The 19766-nt window shown below is 38.8% G+C and overlaps 1 long non-coding RNA gene across 1 annotated transcript in view; it reads left to right on the forward strand.

The window, feature by feature from the left end:
* The window catches only part of LOC126291996 (uncharacterized), a 30871-nt gene extending 17783 nt beyond the window's left edge, over nt 1-13088 (forward strand). Inside the window, exons 3-4 of the long non-coding RNA XR_007551971.1 lie at nt 5085-5141; nt 12261-13088. This is a non-coding gene — a long non-coding RNA (uncharacterized LOC126291996). The remainder of the gene's footprint in view (nt 1-5084; nt 5142-12260) is intronic.
* The last annotated feature ends 6678 nt before the right edge of the window (nt 13089-19766 follow it).

Here is a 19766-nt window from a genome sequence, read left to right on the forward strand (position 1 = left end):
CAGACTCACTGTATGCCACTGTCAACAATTCAAGTGTTTTAGAGCGCTTCATTCCATTTTTCACACAAAATTTGATGCAAATTCTTTGCTCCTTTTATTTCTTTTCTTTTTTATAAAAGTTGGAAATCACCGAACACACTAAAACACATCTAACCTTTCTATCTGTCAAAAACAAACGAAGTGTGCTGTATACACTTGAAAATGTGAACATATATTTGGGACATGTGAAGAAAAGAGAGGGAGGGAGGGAGGGAGAGGGAGAGAGAGAGAGAGAGAGAGAGAGAGAGAGAGAGAGAGAGAGAGATGATCAAATGTATGTTGCTCACGCAATTTGAAAAGTTACCTTACATTTTGAACAACCCTCATACATGGTCCTTGATATCTTGCTTTCTGGGGCTGTAACAAAGTCCAAGCTGATCCCACACACATTCTTTTTGGGACAAACTGGGGAACTTGCTGACCACAGGAGCATCTCTACATGATGCGTACAGCTATAGAAACACATTCCCTGTATGAATGAGTATTGTTGTGTAAAAATGGCACCTTGATACTGCCACATGAGAAGAATACATGTCAATGCGGGATGACTGTGATGTGCTGTTGTGGTCTCAAGAGTTCTCTCAATCACTACCAGCCATTACCTGAAGTCGTACTTAATGGCTTCCCACACCATGACTCCAGCACCACAGTGCCTTTGCAAAACATTGGTAGATTGGAACCTCTTTGTGGCAGTACTCGCCACCAATGGTGATCTGGGGCAGTGCATATCTGTGATTCATTGCCGAACACTGCAGAAATTTATTTGTCAGCAGCCTGTGCTTCCTGTTCATGCCAACTGTACAGATGGTAGCCTATGTGTGGGACAGTAATTCCTTTGTCCTGCTTATGGTAGCCTCCGACCAATGATGTTGCATGACATAGAGTGCTGCAAGGATCCATTAATTGTTTTCAGATGGCAGTTGCAGATGTCAAGGGGTTACATTATGCGTAGTGGACAATACAGTGATCCTCCCTTGTGGTAGTCAGATGTGGTCGACCAAAACTGTGACGGCAAGTACGCCTGTGACGGCAAGTACGCCTGTCATCCTCATTTAGGTTTTCTGTGATTACCCTAAATCACTTCAGGCAAATTCAGGGATGGTTCTTGAAAGGGCATGGCTAACTTCCTTCCCCCATCTGTCCCTAACCCGATGGGACTGATGACCTCGCTGACAAACAAACAAGTATGCCTGCCCACACATTCTCATGCAGTCAAACGTCAGACCACTGTCACATCTGAATACTGCCACAAATCTGGATCTTGCATGATTCCACTAGCTGGCCAAGTGGAGTCCCACAATGAGGCCTCTTTCATATTCTCATCAGGTGTAGAAAATGTTGTCTCTCAGGAGCATGTGGCTTCTGTGTGTCCTTCACAGAGATCACTCGACATCTGACACTGTTCACGCCCTATAGTCTATGTCCGCTGTGAGCAACAGAACCAATTGACAGCACGTGACCACTTCAGGTGACAAAGCACAACTGCCAGTACAGCTACGGAAATACACTAGGTTGGTGATGTCTGTGGCAATACTAGTTGTCTGCTACAAGTCACATTGTTTTAATGCAAATGTGACTGAATCTTGTCACAGGGAGAGTGACAGCTCTGAGTCTCCTTGACGAAGCGCCAGAATGGATGCTATGAAATACTTATCATCCACTTTTAAGAAATCTGTTTGATGAAATAATTTGATTCTTTTAAATCTTACAGCACATTTTCTTCATTCACAAAGGAATTGAATGCCTTTTTGTTATTCATCATAGTTACTGTGCTGCATGAATCTAAATAAATGACATCTTGAAATTTTTAAGCATTTGCAGAGGTAAAAACACATTATGTAGACTGCATTTACTGTGTGAAATGTAGACAACAAATTGAAATTGCATTTAAAATGGACAGAAAATTGATATCTCCTTTCACTCTATCTATCTGCTGGATGGGCAGCACGTGGTGTGCCCAGTTCTTTCCCTGCACAATGTCATCGAAAATTTGTCGTATCTCATAAACAGTTCGAGATATCAAAACTAGGTTTTGCGCGACAGTGAAGAGGATGTGTTTTGTCATATGATTAAAACTTGAAATAGTTTGGTCAGATGTTTGAGCAGAGCTAATACAAGAATGCCTATAAATTACTCAATGGGTTTTTATCCAAATTTTCACAGCCAAACAGAGATCAAGAAATGGCCAAAATGGGGTATCAAACTGACCAGTGTGAGACCTAGTTTTGCAAACAAATATTGAATTACTTGAAAGTAATTATGGTAATTAACAAAAACTTAGTGAGTTGAGGGAAAATTAGAATATTTCACGAACAGCTACTGCCAGCTAGGCAAATGAAGTGTCAAAAAGTTCATCTCTTCAAGGTCTAGCTATTTTACAGATAAAATGATACATGGATATGGTACTTATATGTCAAAAATACTTCCTTCAAATCAAATACTAAATTTAGGATGTTTCAGGAACATAAGATGCTAGGAATAGAGTAGCATGGAGAGCTGCATCAAACCAGTCTCAGGACTGAAGACCACAACAACAACAAGATGCTAGGAAGGCAAATGTGGTGTCAGTAAGATCAAGCTTTCTAAATAAAACTTGGAAATAAGAATAAAAATTAAAAAAATGAAAAAGAAATTGGTCAAATGTTTTGTAAAATGATTTGTTTAAATGCAATAAAATAAGGTTAGAGGAACATTTGAGGCACCTGTGAATGTTGCTTGAAATAGAGTGCAGCCAATGACATGCGTTGCATGTTTCTCTATCTCTTGTATTTAATACTTTTACAGAAATCATACCACAAAACGTTTGACCTTTCATTAAAAAAAAAGTGTGATTTATGTATGCAGACTATTTATATTAATTAAAACACTTGACTTTAACGTTGATTGCTGATGAATTACGTTCCTAACAATAAAGTATCAGTAAAATTTCATGATTGGTCAATGTATTTTATAAGGAATTTAATGTGTGTGATATACCTGGGATAGATGCCTATACGCCTAAAAATCAACTACTTTGGCAGTACCTAAAAAATAAACTTTGAGAAGCAGTGTAAAAAGTATAGATAAAACTTAATATGCACAGAACAGGTGATAGGATTGTAGTTGAGTCAGTTAAATTACAATAAGTAGGCAGGTCCGAAACCGGAACCCACGATGACTCAGATTACTAGCCAGATACTTCTATACCACAGACACTTTGTGGGAAAAGTATTGCATTCATCAGCTGTTAAAAGTTTGTGTTCACATAGGAAGCACTCTTCTTTAATTCATTGATGAGCTAGTCATAAGTATTTCTGGTCATCTGTGTATATTCAAAGAATTTGTCTCATGGTCTTTGCAGCTGATATAAATTATGCAATTCTCCATGAAGATCCCTCCCATTATGCATTTTATGCTCAACATTCCTTTACTTACTAAGGAAAATTGCCAAACTGCTGCATATTTTGAATAGTAATTTTATTTAGACAACCAGTTCTGGCATCTCAGTAATTCCATTTTCAGCCTCTTGTGCGCTCCATGTACAACCATATGTAGTGAACCTTGAATACTGGAGCCATCAATATCTGGATTCCATGAATTTGTCTCTTGAGTGTTCACTTCATTCAAAGACTTCTTGTCAAGTCTTCAAAGTAAAGACTCAGAAGATGAATTCATATGATTCAGATATTGATGACCACAGTATGCAAGGATAGATATATTTGATTGTCTGTACATGGAGTGCATAGAGGTCTGAAGAAGTAATTACTGAAATGCTGAAACTGGTTGTCTAAATAAAATAACTGCCCGAAACACATGGCTGTTTGGTGATTTTTTCCTTGGGAAATATTTGACCACTAACTATCCATATTCCACAATGGGTCAACAGATACATTTCTTTATTGTAATTTGAGCTGGATTTCATTTCTCATTTCTTGATGAGTAAATGTAGCTGGTATTTACAGTAAAAGTCATTCTTTTGTTAAATAGTGTTGCCTCTCATTAGTTATATTTTTATATCTGTGAAATTATACATTTATGATCTCCTTTATGTCCCTCAGTTAAATGGTCATGTTAATGTACATTATAAAACAAATTACAACACAAAATGTAGTCACAATAAATTCTATAGCAAAACATATTGTTAATTTGTTCCATACTTTGAGGGCTCAGCTACTGAAAGAATTGCACACACAAAGTGTGGGCCTGGGTTTGAGTTTCTGCGTAAGTTTCAGTACAATATTTGTACCACTGCAGAGAAAAGGTGTCATATGTTCAGGTAATATGTCTTAGATGTATGCAACTTCAGTTAGTTTAGTATTTGTAAAAGTTAACTATATGCAGAAAACAGTTTATTGATGTAGCAGAAATTAATGTTACTACACAGTTATTCCATTCTTCTTACCAGTGTCTTATCAGACTTTAGGCACACTGCACTGATGTTAGTGGAAATACAAATATGGGGCATTTTTTGTGAAGCAGAGTGTACACCTGAATGGGAATGGGAAGCCGAAGTCACTTGATCTGATCAGTGAAAGCATAGTGGAGTGAGTCATGGACAAAGTCCCACACACATACACACATATGGCCACTGTCATCTGCTAGCATTATTGGGCCACAGTGCCCAGAGATAGCAGTGGCTATGTGGTGAGTAGCAACCATCCTAAATCATATTGGCATTCTTATTCCAGCCCATGTTTTCAATAAACACACACACACACACACACACACACACACACACACACACACACACTCTAATCATGCAGACAACAATGTGTAAAATTGGAGTGTATTTAAGTAGAACAATTCTTCTTCAAAATGTGGAGTCAATAACAAATAAAATACAGCAATTTGGATTTCAGTGTTTAAACAGCACAGTAGTTTCTTCACAGGATGTGTTGTAGGGAGACGGAAAACCAGGATATAGTATTAGCCTCATATTGGAAAGCTGACAGTTGTTGTAGGGCTTCCTCAAAGTATGGGGTATTATGTTCAGAAATTTGTAACTAACAAAATTTTTTCTGTCGATATGAATCTGTGTGGATTCACTGTGTTTTCTTACTCTGCAGATATTAACCTACCAGCATCCAGAAACTGAACAGATCTGCATTAAAGAAGAAATTGTTGTGAGTATATCAGTTATTTGTGCCTGTACGTGCTAGCATTTTGCACAGAGTTTTTAATTTAATTAAATTAATAGTATTACACTGACGATAAGTTTCTACATCGTGTCAGTGCTGAAAGAGAGACTAGAGATTAATTGAGTCGGAAAAAAAGTAAGATATCATGTGTCACCAATTGTAAGACTTAAGATCTTGGGCTGCAGTTAGCAGCATTAATGTTTGTACACACAGTTCATATGGGGTGTTCAGGAATTCCCATTACAAAGTCTAGGACTTGTAAAGGGGAGTGAGTACATAATACTTTTAGTAGGAACCCACATCCAGAAACATCATTCGTCAGTGTACAGAGCATTGAAATTATATGTTGTTGTTGTTGTCTTCAGTCCTGAGACTGGTTTGATGCAGCTCTCCATGCTACTCTATCCTGTGCAAGCCGCTTCATCTCCCAGTACCTACTGCAACCTACATCCTTCTGAACCTGCTTAGTGTATTCATCTCTTGGTCTCCCTCTATGATTTTTACCCTCCACGCTGCCCTCCAATGCTAAATTTGTGAACCCTTGATGCCTCAAAACATGTCCTACTAACCGATCTCTTCTTCTAGTCAAGTTGTGCCACAAACTTCTCTTCTCCCCAATCCTATTCAATACCTCCTCATTAGTTACGTGATATACCCATCTAATCTTCAGCATTCTTCTGTAGCACCACAGTTCGAAAGCTTCTATTCTCTTCTTGTCCAAACTAGTTATCGTCCATGTTTCACTTCCATACATGGCTACACTCTAAACAAATACTTTCAGAAACGACTTCCTGATACATAAATCTATATTCGATGTTAACAAATTTCTCTTCTTCAGAAACGCTTTCCTTGCCATTGCCAGTCTACATTTTATATCCTCTCTACTTCGACCATCATCAGTTATTTTACTTCCTAAATAGCAAAACTCCTTTACTACTTTAAGTGTCTCATTTCCTAATCTAATTCCCTCAGCATCACCCGATTTAATTTGACTACATTCCATTATCCTCGTTTTGCTTTTGTTGATGTTCATCTTATATCCTCTTTTTCAAGACACTGTCCATTCCGTTCAACTGCTCTTCCAAGTCCTTTGCCATCTCTGACAGAATTACGTCATCGGCGAACCTCAAAGTTTTTACTTCCTCTCCATGAATTTTAATACCTACTCCAAATTTTTCTTTTGTTTCCTTTACTGCTTGCTCAATATACAGATTGAATAATATCGGGGAGAGGCTACAACCCTGTCTCACTCCTTTCCTAACCACTGCTTCCCTTTCATGCCCCTCGACTCTAATAACTGCCATCTGGTTTCCGTACAAATTGTAAATAGCCTTTCGCTCCCTGTATTTTACCCCTGCCACCTTCAGAATTTGAAAGAGAGTATTCCAGTCAACATTGTCAAAAGCTTTCTCTAAGTCTACAAATGCTAGAAACGTAGGTTTGCCTTTTCTTAATCTTTCTTCTAAGATAAGTCGTAAGGTCAGTATTGCCTCACGTGTTCCAACATTTCGACGGAATCCAAACTGATCCTCCCCTAGGTCCGCATCTATCATTTTTTCCATTCGTCTGTAAAGAATTCGCGTTAGTATTTTGCAGCTGTGACTAATTACACTGATAGTTCGGTAATTTTCACATCTTGCAGCACCTGCTTTCTTTGGGATTGGAATTATTATATTCTTCTTGAAGTCTGAGGGTATTTCGCCTGTCTCATTCATCTCGCTCACCGGCTGGTAGAGTTTTGTCATGACTGGCTCTCCCAAGGCCATCAGTAGTTCCAATGGAATGTTGTCTACTCCAGGGGCCTTGTTTCGACTCAGGTCTTTCAGTGCTCTGTCAAACTCTTCACGCAGTATCTTACCTCCCATTTCGACTTCATCTACATCCTTTTCCATTTCCATAATATTGTCCTCAAGCACATCGCCCTTGTATAAACCTTCTGTATACTCCTTCCATCTTTCTGCCTTCCCTTCTTTGTTTAGAACTGGGTTGCCATCTGAGCTCTTGATATTCATACACATGGTTCTCTTCTCTTCAAAGGTCCCTTTAATTTTCCTGTAGGCAGTATCTATCTTACCCCTAGTAAGATAAGCTTCTACATTCTTACATTTGTCCTCTAGCCATCCCTGCTTAGCCATTTTGCACTTCCTGTCGATCTCATTTTTTAGACGTTTGTATTCCTTTTTGCCTGCTTCATTTACTGCATTTTTATATTTTCTCCTTTCATCAATTAAATTCAATATTTCTTCTGTTACCCAAGGATTTCTAGCAGCCCTCGTCTTTTTACCTACTTTATCCTCTGCTGCCTTCACTACTTCATCCCTCAGTGCTACCCATTCTTCTTCTACTGTGTTTCTTTCCCCCATTGCTGTCAATTGTTCCCTTATGCTCTCCTTGAAACTCTGCACAACCTCTGGTTCTTTCAGCTTATCCAGATCCCATGTTCTTAAGTTCCCACCTTTTTGCAGTTTCTTCAGTTTTAACCTACAGGTCATAACCAATAGATTGTGGTCCACATCTGCCCCTGGAAATGTCCTACAATTTAAAACCTGGTTCCTAAATCTCTGTCTTACCATTATATAATCCATCTGATACCTTTTAGTATCTCCAGGATTCTTCCATGTATACAACCTTTTTTTATGTTTCTTGAACCAAGTGTTAGCTATGATTAAGTTATACTCTGTGCAAAATTCTACCAGACGGCTTCCTCTTTCATTTCTTAGCCCCAATCCATAATCACCTACTATGTTTCCTTCTCTCCCTTTTCCTAATGACGAATTCCAGTCACCCATGACTATTAAATTTTCGTCTCCCTTCACTACCTGAATAATTTCTTTTATCTCATCATACATTTCATCAATTTCTTCATCATCTGCAGAGCTAGTTGGCATATGAACTTGTACTACTGTTGTAGGCATGGGCTTTGTGTCTATCTTGGCCACAATAATGCGTTCACTATGCTGTTTGTAGTAGCTTACCCGCATTCCTATTTTCCTATTCATTATTAAACCTACTCCTGCATTACCCCTATTTGATTTTGTATTTATAACCCTGTATTCACCTGACCAAAAGTCTTGTTCCTCCTGCCACCGAACTTCACTAATTCCCACTGTATCTAACCTTAACCTATCCATTTCCCTTTTCAAATTTTCTAACCTACCTGCCCGATTAAGGCATCTGACATTCCACGCTCCGATCCGTAGAACACCACTTTTCTTTCTCCTGATAACGACGTCCTCCTGAGTACTCCCCGCCCGGAGAGCCGAATGGGGGACTATTTTACCTCCGGAATATTTTACCCAAGAGGACGCCATCATCATTTAATCATACAGTGAAGCTGCATGTCCTCGGGAAAAATTACAGCTGTCGTTTCCCCTTGCTTTCAGCCGTTCGCAGTACCAGCACAGCAAGGCCGTTTTGGTTAATGCTGCAAGGCCAGATCAGTCAATCATCCAGACTGTTGCCCCTGCAACTACTGAAAAGGCTGCTGCCCCTCTTCAGGAACCACATGTTTGTCTGGCCTCTCAACAGATACCCCTCCGTTGTGGTTGCACCTACGGTACGGCCATCTGTATCGCTGAGGCACGCAAGCCTCCCCACCAACGGCAAGGTCCATGGTTCATGGGGGGTGGGGGGGAAATTATAGGTGGGCTCTAAAGTGCATACCTGAGGAGCAATGAGCACTTATTCAATAAAGGAGATGCATTTCATAGTAGCGAAGATGAACGAGTACTCACTGCTCCTCAGGTATGCACTTTAGAGCCCATGTTTACTAGACATTGTTTCTTGTTTTGGTTTATATTACCACCTCTAAAAGTTGTGTACTCTACATTCTTAACAACAACTGTTGTGTTACATGAATTCCACTATCAGAGCTATCTAAACAGTTTTCACTTGTAATTTTTGACTTGTTCATTTCTGGGCCAGGAACCCTATTCCTCAACTTGATACATTTATCCATCTCCATCGTCCAAGAAAGTTTGTAACATCATCATGGAATCACTCTGTATAAAGACTTGCATGCATTTACAGGCACCAGCGACTATAACTTAACACTCTCACACTCTGTAGCATCGATGGATCACATTTCCAAACATGAGTTCCTATTCAAAGTTATTATGTACTCGGTCCCCTCTACAAGTTCTAGAAGTTTTTAATGGAAATTGTGGAAGTGCCTGTAGATCCTTCACTTGGAGGAGTTGGACAAAATAAATGTATATCCACCTAATGCAATGTTGGGCTACTAATAACACCTTTAGTACATTGGGATCATGCACCTAATTCCTGAATGGTTGTACGAGTGCACTGTGACAAAACGACTCACACCCTGGGCTATGGCTAATGATGTTTGGTAAAAGGCTCCATTCTAAAACTCGTAATTATCAACAAAACCTTAAATCTGCCTGGGATTTTTTTTAATCTTTTACTTAAAATGTTGATATTTGACCTTAGAGGCACTGTTTCATTTTCATTTCATTTCCTTCTTGTTTTCCTCTGTCTTTCATCCTTTTTAACTGCTCCTACACTGTAAAGGCCTTTGTTTTGTCCAAAGTGCAGCTTGTTCCCTCTCTTTTCTTCATTTCTCAGGATAGAACAATTATGATTTTATCACTCAGTTTAATTCAAGTGGTATCTTCTTAATCAGTGAAACATTTGTTTATTAAGGCACTTCTTTGCCACATCGGCCTTCCGCATTTGATTTTTGATAAATGGAACAGTGCTCAACTGATTAAAAAATATGAGGGGCATTCAGTTTTGGTTGAAAAAATGTGTAATTTATTTGTGGGATGTCATGGAATATTCCTGCTTCATGAAGCTCTGATAGTTGGTGGCCCTGTATGTAGCCTTCAAAACGGCATCTGCAACAGAGATGTGTTCCAAGCAGAAAGCAGCCATTGGGGTTCTTTTGGTGCAAAAGCAGAGCATCAGAGATGTTCATAGGTGCTTGCAGAATGTCTGTGGAGACCTGGCAGTGAACAAAAGCAAGTCAGTTGTTGAGTGAGGTGCCTGTCATCATTGCAGCAAAGTCGTGTAAACCTGTCCAATCTTCCGTGTGCCAGCTGGGTGCACACAGCTGTGACTCCTGCAATGTTGCATTGCATGGACACCTTCAGAATGCAAATAAACTTCCCCTTCTGCATTACAATGCAAGGCCTTACAAAGTCTGTGCACCCGAGAGGAGATCACAAAATTTAATTGGACTGTTCTTCCTCATCTACCCTACAGTCCGAGTATCACACCTTCTGACTTCTATCTGTTTGCCCCAATTAAGGATGCACTCTGTGGGAAGCAGTATGTGGATAATTTGGAAGTTATTGATGCAGCAAGAAGTTGGCTCCAATTTCAACCAGTGGAGTGGTACTATGCGGGATCCAGACCCTTCCAGTAAGGCAGTAGTGTGAGGCTGTTGCATTAAATGGAGATTACATTGAAAAGTAGGGTTTTGTAGCAAAAACAGTGAGGAATACTATGGTCTATTGGAAGCCTAAATAAAACCAACCTGCTGTCAGAAAAAAAGTGTTGCATTACTTACTTGAACATCCCTCATGTTGACAATGGCACGTCATAATTCTTACATGACAGACAGGAATAAGAAATCTTTAAGGAGTTTCGCTGTGGTTCTAAAAACAGTATAGTGTAGGCCCAAACAGCAGTGTAATGCTCATATTTTTGTGACAAGATTGGCATCTGCTACTGAGTATGCGTTACCACCCTTTGCAGCCTGATGGTTTCTGAAATAAAATTAGCAAACAGCTTCCAACTCATATGCTAGATAACATACACACTTTCTAAATAATGCAGTAACTTGCATATGAAAGCATGACTCACTCAATTATTGGTGAAATCAGCACATATAGATCATAATCTTTTACTGTCAGAAATATATATCCAACTGTGGCCAACGAGCTACAACCATATTGATCATTTTATTTAATTGTATGGCTAGGGTCCCCATCTGGCAGACTGTTCGCCAGGTGCCGGTCTTTAAATTTGATGCCACTTTGGTGACCTACAGTCGATGAGGATGATAGGATGATGATGAGGACAGCACAACACCCAGTCCCTGCGTGGAGAAAATTCCCCAACCCAGCCAGGAATCAAACCCGGGCCCAGAGGATTGACAATCCATCATGCTGACCGTTCAGCTACCAAGGGCACAGAGTGCACCAACCCCGGTTAAAAAGCGTGATAACCAAGGTCCCGCAATCATGGTTAAAAGTAAATTGCATTTAAAATGTTCCTGCAGTGCACCAACGTTAATTCCTGGTCAGCAAACCATTGTCAGCAAAAAGTGCATTTGACCACACTAAACTCTGCACATTGCAATGGAACTTGCCCTGACGACACAAAGGATTTTAGTAAACATCAAATTGCACAAATAATCACTGGTGTCAAATTCTCTCTTTGCTTTGTTGTCTGTCGACAAGCAGAAGTGTATATATGTACCTTGGTACCTATTTTCGATCTGTTCCTTTTTTTGGAAAATAATGGAGAATAAAAGAACAACACTGAATTTCTCGAAGTACGAGATAGATGTACTTCTTGAACTGGTGGGTGCAAATGCATCCGGTCTTGAAAATAAGTAAACTGACAGCTGCAGCTTAAAAGGAAAACAGGCAATGTGGTCCCATGTGGAGGCGCAATTTAATTCTACTCCTGGTAAGTTAACAACTTTTCTGGGTCCATCGTAAGCATAGGATACGGCACACTCTGGCTTTTAGTTTGAAATTTGAAAGTGTTATTGGCATACCACTGAAATACATGATACGGCTATGTACATTTACAGTTATAATTGTTTTGTTTGTTTTAAATTTAAAATCCAATGCTGTGCCACTGTTCACTAAATATTATGTGACTAACAGGAGCTTTCTTGTTGAAAATTGTGAACATAAATTTCTCAGTTAGCCCTGAGCCGTATTCTTCATATATGACTATAGCACTTTCTTTTTAATGAACTGATTTGTAAACAACAGCCATATATATAGATCTTAGATTTTTATTGCAGTTATAAGTTAAGAGTCTCAGAATTCAAAATGGACTTATGAATGTAAATCATATAAGAATTAATTTATGGTACTTCAAACTACAACATTTATTTAATTTCAGGTGTGACAAAAAGATCCTGTGACAGGCTGAAAACCTGTTATGAAAACATGAAAAGAAGACTTCAGAAAGATCTTGTCGAAGAAGAGGTGGAAGTGTATAAAACAAGTTGGGGGGGAGCCTACCCAAAAAACCAACAAATGCATACGATTCTGATGCACAGTTTAGTATGACTGTGGATGTTGTTAACATAGAGTGCAGTGCTGTGCAGTGAGGACACACCATCTGCTTCAGTGGTTGAGTTAGCAAAGTGCACACAACCTAGCACTTCCCACACACCTGACATAATACAAAGTAAAGAGACATCAAAGAATGTTCTGGTGGCTGTCACCCAGCTGCAGACTGTTTTGCAGTCTCCTGATCCACCCAATGAAAACATTTTCACACCGAAAAATACATGGCATCGTCGCAGGACGCCTACAAAACCGAGGCCTTCAGGTTCGAGAACAGTAATTGAAAGTGTGTGCAAGAAGAGAGTGGAACTACTGGAGGTCCAATTACGCATAATGAAGGCTGAACATAAGAAGGAGCTGAGGATTAAAAATTTAAAGATTCTGGCGCTAAAAAAAAAAGAAACTAAATTACTGGAAGAAGAAAAATGCCAGTAACATGATTTTTTTTTCCTATGACAGTGAATTTTTGTAATTTTTTCTGCTGTTTTGTATTCTAGCTAATGTCTCACAGGTGAAACTGTTTCTCTGTGTTTGTCCCATTAGTGATGACTGCTACTATCCTAACTGTTGTCTGCTTATAGCTTACTTGGTGTGGACAAAGTTTCATCTAATCACTTGAAATTAGAATTACTTCATAAATAAAAACAGGTTAGCGACACTGCTGTGTGTGCCATTTTTCTAGCAGTACTCTGCACCTGGTAATGTTTATAATGGTAACCTACAGCTTTTATCACAACAGACTTGGTAGCAAGATATTTTCAGTAATGCATTCCTATGATGGGGCACTGTTTTCTGCTATAGTAAGCATACCATGTGTGGCTTTCTTAGCAATACTCTGCACCTGCTAATGTTTATGGTGGCAACCTGTAACTTCTCCCACAACTGTTTTTGTAGTGAGGCATTTTTCAGTGGCACTATGCTATGACAAGGAATTCACTTCTGCATAGGTGAGCATTAAATACATGAAAAAACTGCATCAATATCAGTGACAGAGTGATGGAGGGATTCTTTGTCAGTAATAACTTAAAGCATGACACTTCTTACAAATGACCCACAGCATTACGGTTCTGCTTTCATATCTTCTGAAGTAGCATACTCCTTAACTAATTATTGCTCCTGCACACTGATCCCCAAAGTGTTAGACATTGCTGACAAAATTCCATTGCCTTTTGTAGCAGTGAGAACTTGGTTTTGGTGGCAATTTATAAACACAAATTTGTGTTCAATTTCATCCATTTTGTACCATATAGTTGTACATAATATTGTGCAAAGTGCTGCTACAAGCATGACTGGCTAGGATTAACAATGTAATTCAATTCTTTGCACAGTTTGTCATTACATCAACATTTTTCTAGAAATCTACAACCCCAGATCACATAAGTGATCTGGGCTCCAACCTTATAACCACACACACTTATGTTCGAAGCAAATCATATTGTAAACAAAGAGTAGTGATTAACATGAAAACAATTTAACAAATAAACTATCCCAAGCTGAAATTTTATGTTATTACACAAATGATTATTTATTTTGTGCAAATCTAGGTGGTAAGACTGTATTAATAGTGAGCAGAAGTGCAGTAAAATAATATCAAATCTGAAAGGTTCTCATAATAAACAATATGCTCTTTTAATACTGCAAAACTGTTGGACATTCACATATTTGTTGTTACAGTAGAAAATTTGAGAGATGTTTAGGATTTCTAGTGAACATACTACAGAACTATCCCATTATATTTTATCCCACTCGCTCTTACTCTCACACTTTCTAAATGTAATGGAGTCATTTTTTTCTCAAATGTAAGTACATACACATAAATTGAACATGTCTATAAATAACAGAGTACTGCATTGCTTTCACAACCAGTGTTATACGAGAAATATATCTTTAATAATGAATTATGAACAGTTCCACACTAAAAAAATCTCTCAGAAAAGCAACAGCTGGGTAATTGTATGTAGGCAGCACATCCTGTCCCTGGTACACCTCAACCTCAAATTTCTCGTCACACATCCAGTTCAGTGAGTACTTTCATGTTCCCTAGATAACAGAAAAAATTGATTACATGCTGAAATAATCGGGAAAATTAAAAATACGGTGAAATCCCGTAACTATAATCGTAATTTTTCATTCTGAACAATGTCTGAATTTATGTTACCTTACTTGAAATGTTCATTAATTATAGCACGGCAAACTGCTCTTCCTGGTAATGTGTCATCACTATACATCTGCTGTCCAGCTACCACAGCTTCAATATTGGGGCCTCTCTCATCACGTAACTGATTTAAAGGTCGAGAAATTTCTGGAGGTTCCTCGCTGCATTGTGCAAGACAGCTGTACCCACAATTATTGACATTGCTATCTGTGGGTTACATCTTATTCTTGCAGATAATATGGGAAAACTTTCTCTCCCACAAGCTTTATTTTCTCTCCACAGTGTTTCCAGTTATTATATGAGACTTGTTATATTGATGCTCTGCTTCATTTTGCAGATTTAAAAGTGGAGTTAACAATTAGGATCTACTTGTATAACCACTATCTCCCAATAAGTGACCTTGTAATATTTCTTCATTTTCAAATTTTAAATAGCTGTTTCTGTAATAGTACAGAGAATTCCTTTAAAAAAAATCACAACAAAACAAAACTTTTGGACTTGATCAGAATAGGAAAATCGCCTCCAGAGGTACTAAGTTGACTTAACAACTAAAGAATAGAGAAGATAAATTTCTTTCCCAAGATTACTAATACTAACCCGTATCCTCCATAACCCATTTTGGTAATGTGGTATCATCTTCAGATCTCAACAGGCAGGTTATTGCATATTTCTTAAAATAGTAGTCCTTGTCATGACTCAGCAGGTATGTAACAGGCTAAATGACTGATGCATCAGCATGTCAAAATTAAAACAACTGTATACACAGTTATTCATGTCATACATCTGTCTTATACCACTCACAACAAAGCACACCATTGCAGCTAGGGTGCCACTGCAGTTATGTGCTGTGTTGTGAGTGACATAAGACAGATGTATGTGATGAGTAACTGTGTATATAATTATTTTTATTTTTAAATGCCGAAGCAACTGTCTTCTAGTCTGTTATGTACTTGCCAAGTCATGAGAAAGAGTACTCTTACTGCTATTTTAAGAAATATGCAGTATGCAGTAATATGTTTGTTGAGATCTGAAGATGGTAACATCGATTACCAAAACCAGTTATCAAGAATTAAGATTGTTAATAGTGAACTTGACAAATAAGTTTATTTTCTTTACTCTGATATCACAGATTGCCTCCTTGCTCAAAAAGAGTAAAGTGAAGCTTGACAATTATGTCACCTACTCAGAACTCAATGTTTCAGTGACTGTAATATGCATAACACTTTAAACATCAGACAACAAACTTTCAAGAAAGCAAATATGTACTTTCCCTATTGTCTTTAAAACATTAAAGTGAGCACCAGCACATCAAGCATAAGCAATTATACACAAGAGCAACAAAGAACAACTGAAATCAAATGAAGAGGGTGAAACACAATAATTAATCAGCACATGGTAACTAGTTTTAACTCAGGCCAAATCCCAGATAGTTGCTCTGTTCACTCAAGATTCTAAAACAGGCACACAGAGCAAGCCAGGCCAAACAGCACAGTGCGAGCACTCCGCGGGCAGCAGCGAGTGGGAATGAGGGGTCAGGAGGAATAGGACAATGAATGCTGCAGCCAGATGCCTCTAGAGCTGGACAGTTGCCTTGTCAGATGGCAAGTGGTTTACTGTCAGTAGTGCTTGCACTAAAATAGATTTACGCTCTGCATTAGGAGTACTATGGTGAGCATGTGTTTGTTCAAAATAGAAAAGGTGGAGAAGCCATTTGTTCAGTGCCGAATGAGAATTAGCTTACTTTTCAATATAAAGCCCAAGCAAAGGACTTAATATGCCATTGCAGTATTGTGAGCTGGAACAACATTTATTGGAATGTCATTATACCAGCCACAAGGACAATACGATGCACTTTTTTTTTCTGTGATGGACAACGGTGATTTCTGACTAACTGAAGGTGGCTGTTAGGGAATGAAACTATTTTAACTGTAAGTAAACTGGTCACAAAAATCTTTTTATTGTTAACATCACAAATTATTTGAATTTTTTTGTGTGTCTTAATCCGAGGACGAACCATTTGGTAACAGCTGTGGCGGACAAGATGGAGGACATCAATCAAAAATTAATCCTGTGGAAAAATCTGCTTCAATTTCATTGCATTAAACATTTCCCACACATCAAGACAATCATTTAAGGACCAGGTGTGACTGAATATGTTTCAGTATTTGAAACATTTCAGCATGAGTTTTCAAAGAAGTTGTAAGACATTACACAAATGAAGATGGATTTCAATTTATTTGTCAGAGCATTTTCACTTTTCTGTGCTAATGTACCTCATTACTTTGGACTTCAGGAATAGATGTATGGTGGGGCATCCACCTCAACAACTGTTTGTCCAATCCAGGAATTTACAGAACTTTTATAAAATATTACCCCAAGAGCAATAGTCTTGATTGGACACACAAGCTGCTACAGTTATTTCAATGTCTGGTTCAACAATAAGTGTCAATAGAAGTAATAGAAGTATTATGAAACTGATGAAGTTCCACCAATGTTCAGGTTTAACAGATTATAACTGGCATAAATCCATGTATTTGACTGTATCGCAAGCCATAGATCCATAATTATTGCATATTCTAAAACTGAGATGTGTACAAGCTTATAAACATTTACAGCATAAGATTAAATGGCTGTGTGTAAATCTTTTTGTGGTTCTGCTCACTGTATTAGCACTATGTAATCTATTTATTCAATCATGTAATAAAAGCAACAGCTTTTGCAGAAAAATAAAAAGTTTAAAATAGACACACATGATAAATGCCTGCTGACAAAAGTTTACTGCAGTATTAATCTCATAGAAGTAGCTGCACTGTGTTACAAACATGTCTTCCTAAGTTTCCCGCACATGCAGCCTTCGGCATATAGCCATCTCACTCACACGCTTGCTTGCAATAGTGCTGTGGTGAGTGAAGCTGGAGCACTAAGCAAACTCGACTGCATTTGTGGGAGGCGAGTGCGCTCCAGGAGTGCAAATGATGGCTGGGCCTAACATAAAGAATACATTAAACTTATATACATGGCGCCTTTGATTGTAATTGGCAATGAAAACTATTTAAAATATCTAAACCTGGGGAGTACATGCCCCAGTAGTGCTGACAAAGACAGATCTTTCCGCATCAGAGCAATGGAAAATATAAAAAAATTACAGAACCTCACTCTAAAAAATGCACTAATCAGTAGCATGTCCAAAGGCTAATCTTTTTTGTTCAAAGTTAATTGACAGTGACAAATTTTAAAAACACCTAAGCTGGAAAATACGTGCACCAGTAGTGAAGTTAAAGATCTTTCTAGATCAAGATCAACAGACAATTAAAAAGTTAAAGATACATAAGCATAGGAAATGCATGCACCAGTAATGCCGTCAAAAACAAGGACAAGACAAAGCGGGTGGCCTCTTACAAAACAAGTAAATGCTTAAGTTGGCCACGTCCTTATTATTGGGATGCTGATCCACATTAAGGGCTTCAGTTAATTCAACAACCTGCAGTATAAACCAAATCAGCTTACAGCAAGAGTAAGAAGTGATATTCAACTGCAAAGTACATGGATTTTCTTGAACTGCAGCGAACACTTTACTACCCACAATAAATGGTGCTCACTGTTATTCCTGCACTGGACCAAGGACAATTATGGTCGGTGTATATGCTCACATCCAGCAACCCAGGCAGCAGGAAACAGGCCTAGTTAAACTCCAAAGTATGTCCCACTGCTGCAAAAGGCAGAAGGAAGCAGCATCTCTGCAGTAGGTGTAGGCATGCCCTCTGTCCCAATGCTGGGAGTGGATCTCCATGGCTAGCATTCTCATGCCAGGATCCAGAGTTACTGCTTCACAGTCAGTCAACCCCCGGCAAAGAGACCTCTATTATATGCTGTTAATGTGCTAAAATCTCCCTTGAGGTGCCGCAAGGGTGCCACCTACAGAGATGCTACAGATACCACAGGTAGGTAACGAAACTCAGACGTTTCATAAGCAAAGAGATTGATATCATGACAGCACAGCTCAGTATTCTTCATCAATGCTTTTCAGTCATTTCCATAGTATGAATGTAGATGATCGTGAAGTACTGGTGAGCTGCAGTCTGTTTTTGGACACTGGTGTTGGTAGTGTCAGACATTTCCTGTGATCACCACTTTGATGGCCAGAGTGGCCAGCAGTTTTATGCACTTCAGTCCATAACCATGTGGCTGCTATGGTCGCAGGTTTGAATCCTGCCTTGGGCATGGATGTGTGTGATGTCCTTAGGATTGTTAGGTTTATATAGTTCTAAGCCTAGGGGACTGATGACCTCAGATTGTAAGTCCCATAGTGCTTAGAGCCATTTGAACAATTTTTTGATTACTGCTTCAGCTTAATTTAATGGCTTTACTGCTTCTGTATTTGTGTGGGTGGCACCTTGTCTTTGCAAGCAGCTAGGCGAAGGTCCCGTGTTTGAGTCTCAGTCCACCACACAGTTTCAATCTGCCAGGAAGCTTTGTATCAGCACACACTCTGCTTCAGAGTGAAAATTTCCTTCTGGAAATGTCCCCCGGGATGTGGCTAAACCATGTCTCCGCAATATCCTTCATTCCAGGAGTGCTAGTCTTGCGCAAATTTTGCAGGAGAGCTTGTGTGAAGTTTGGAAGGTAGGAGATGAGTACTGACAAAAGTAAAGCTGTGAAGACGGGTCAGAGTCATGCTTGGGTAGCTCAGTCAGTGGAGCACTTGCCCACATAAGGCAAAGGTCCCAGATTCAAGTCTCGGTTCAGCACAAGGTTTTCCTATAAGCGGACACTCCACTGCAGAGTGAAAATTTCATTCTAGAGTCACTAATCCGAAAGGTGCATCATGATATCACTCCCATCTCATTGTTTCCGACTTCAACTACTTGAGTGGTGAGAGTGCTGTTTCATCTTGTAATGGTTTGGGTACTAAACAAAATGTTGGTTACTAGACACTGGAAAGCCTGAAAAACATAGTAAGATGGAAAACATATAGTCTTAACACATCACTTTATATATTTGTCAATGAGCTTGAGATAAAATTTATGATGGAGATTACTGCAAAAGCCATCAGTGTGTCGAATCAATTTGAAACTAATACATTTGTTGTGGTTTCATCTTCTTTGCCATTTTCAGAAAAAATACCAAGAATGAAAATTCGCTAAAAGATGTAAATTTATTGGTGTGTGCCTGTATGAAGTG

This window comes from Schistocerca gregaria, chromosome 9 (genome assembly GCF_023897955.1).
Source record: "Schistocerca gregaria isolate iqSchGreg1 chromosome 9, iqSchGreg1.2, whole genome shotgun sequence".
Lineage (NCBI taxonomy): Eukaryota > Metazoa > Arthropoda > Insecta > Orthoptera > Acrididae > Schistocerca > Schistocerca gregaria.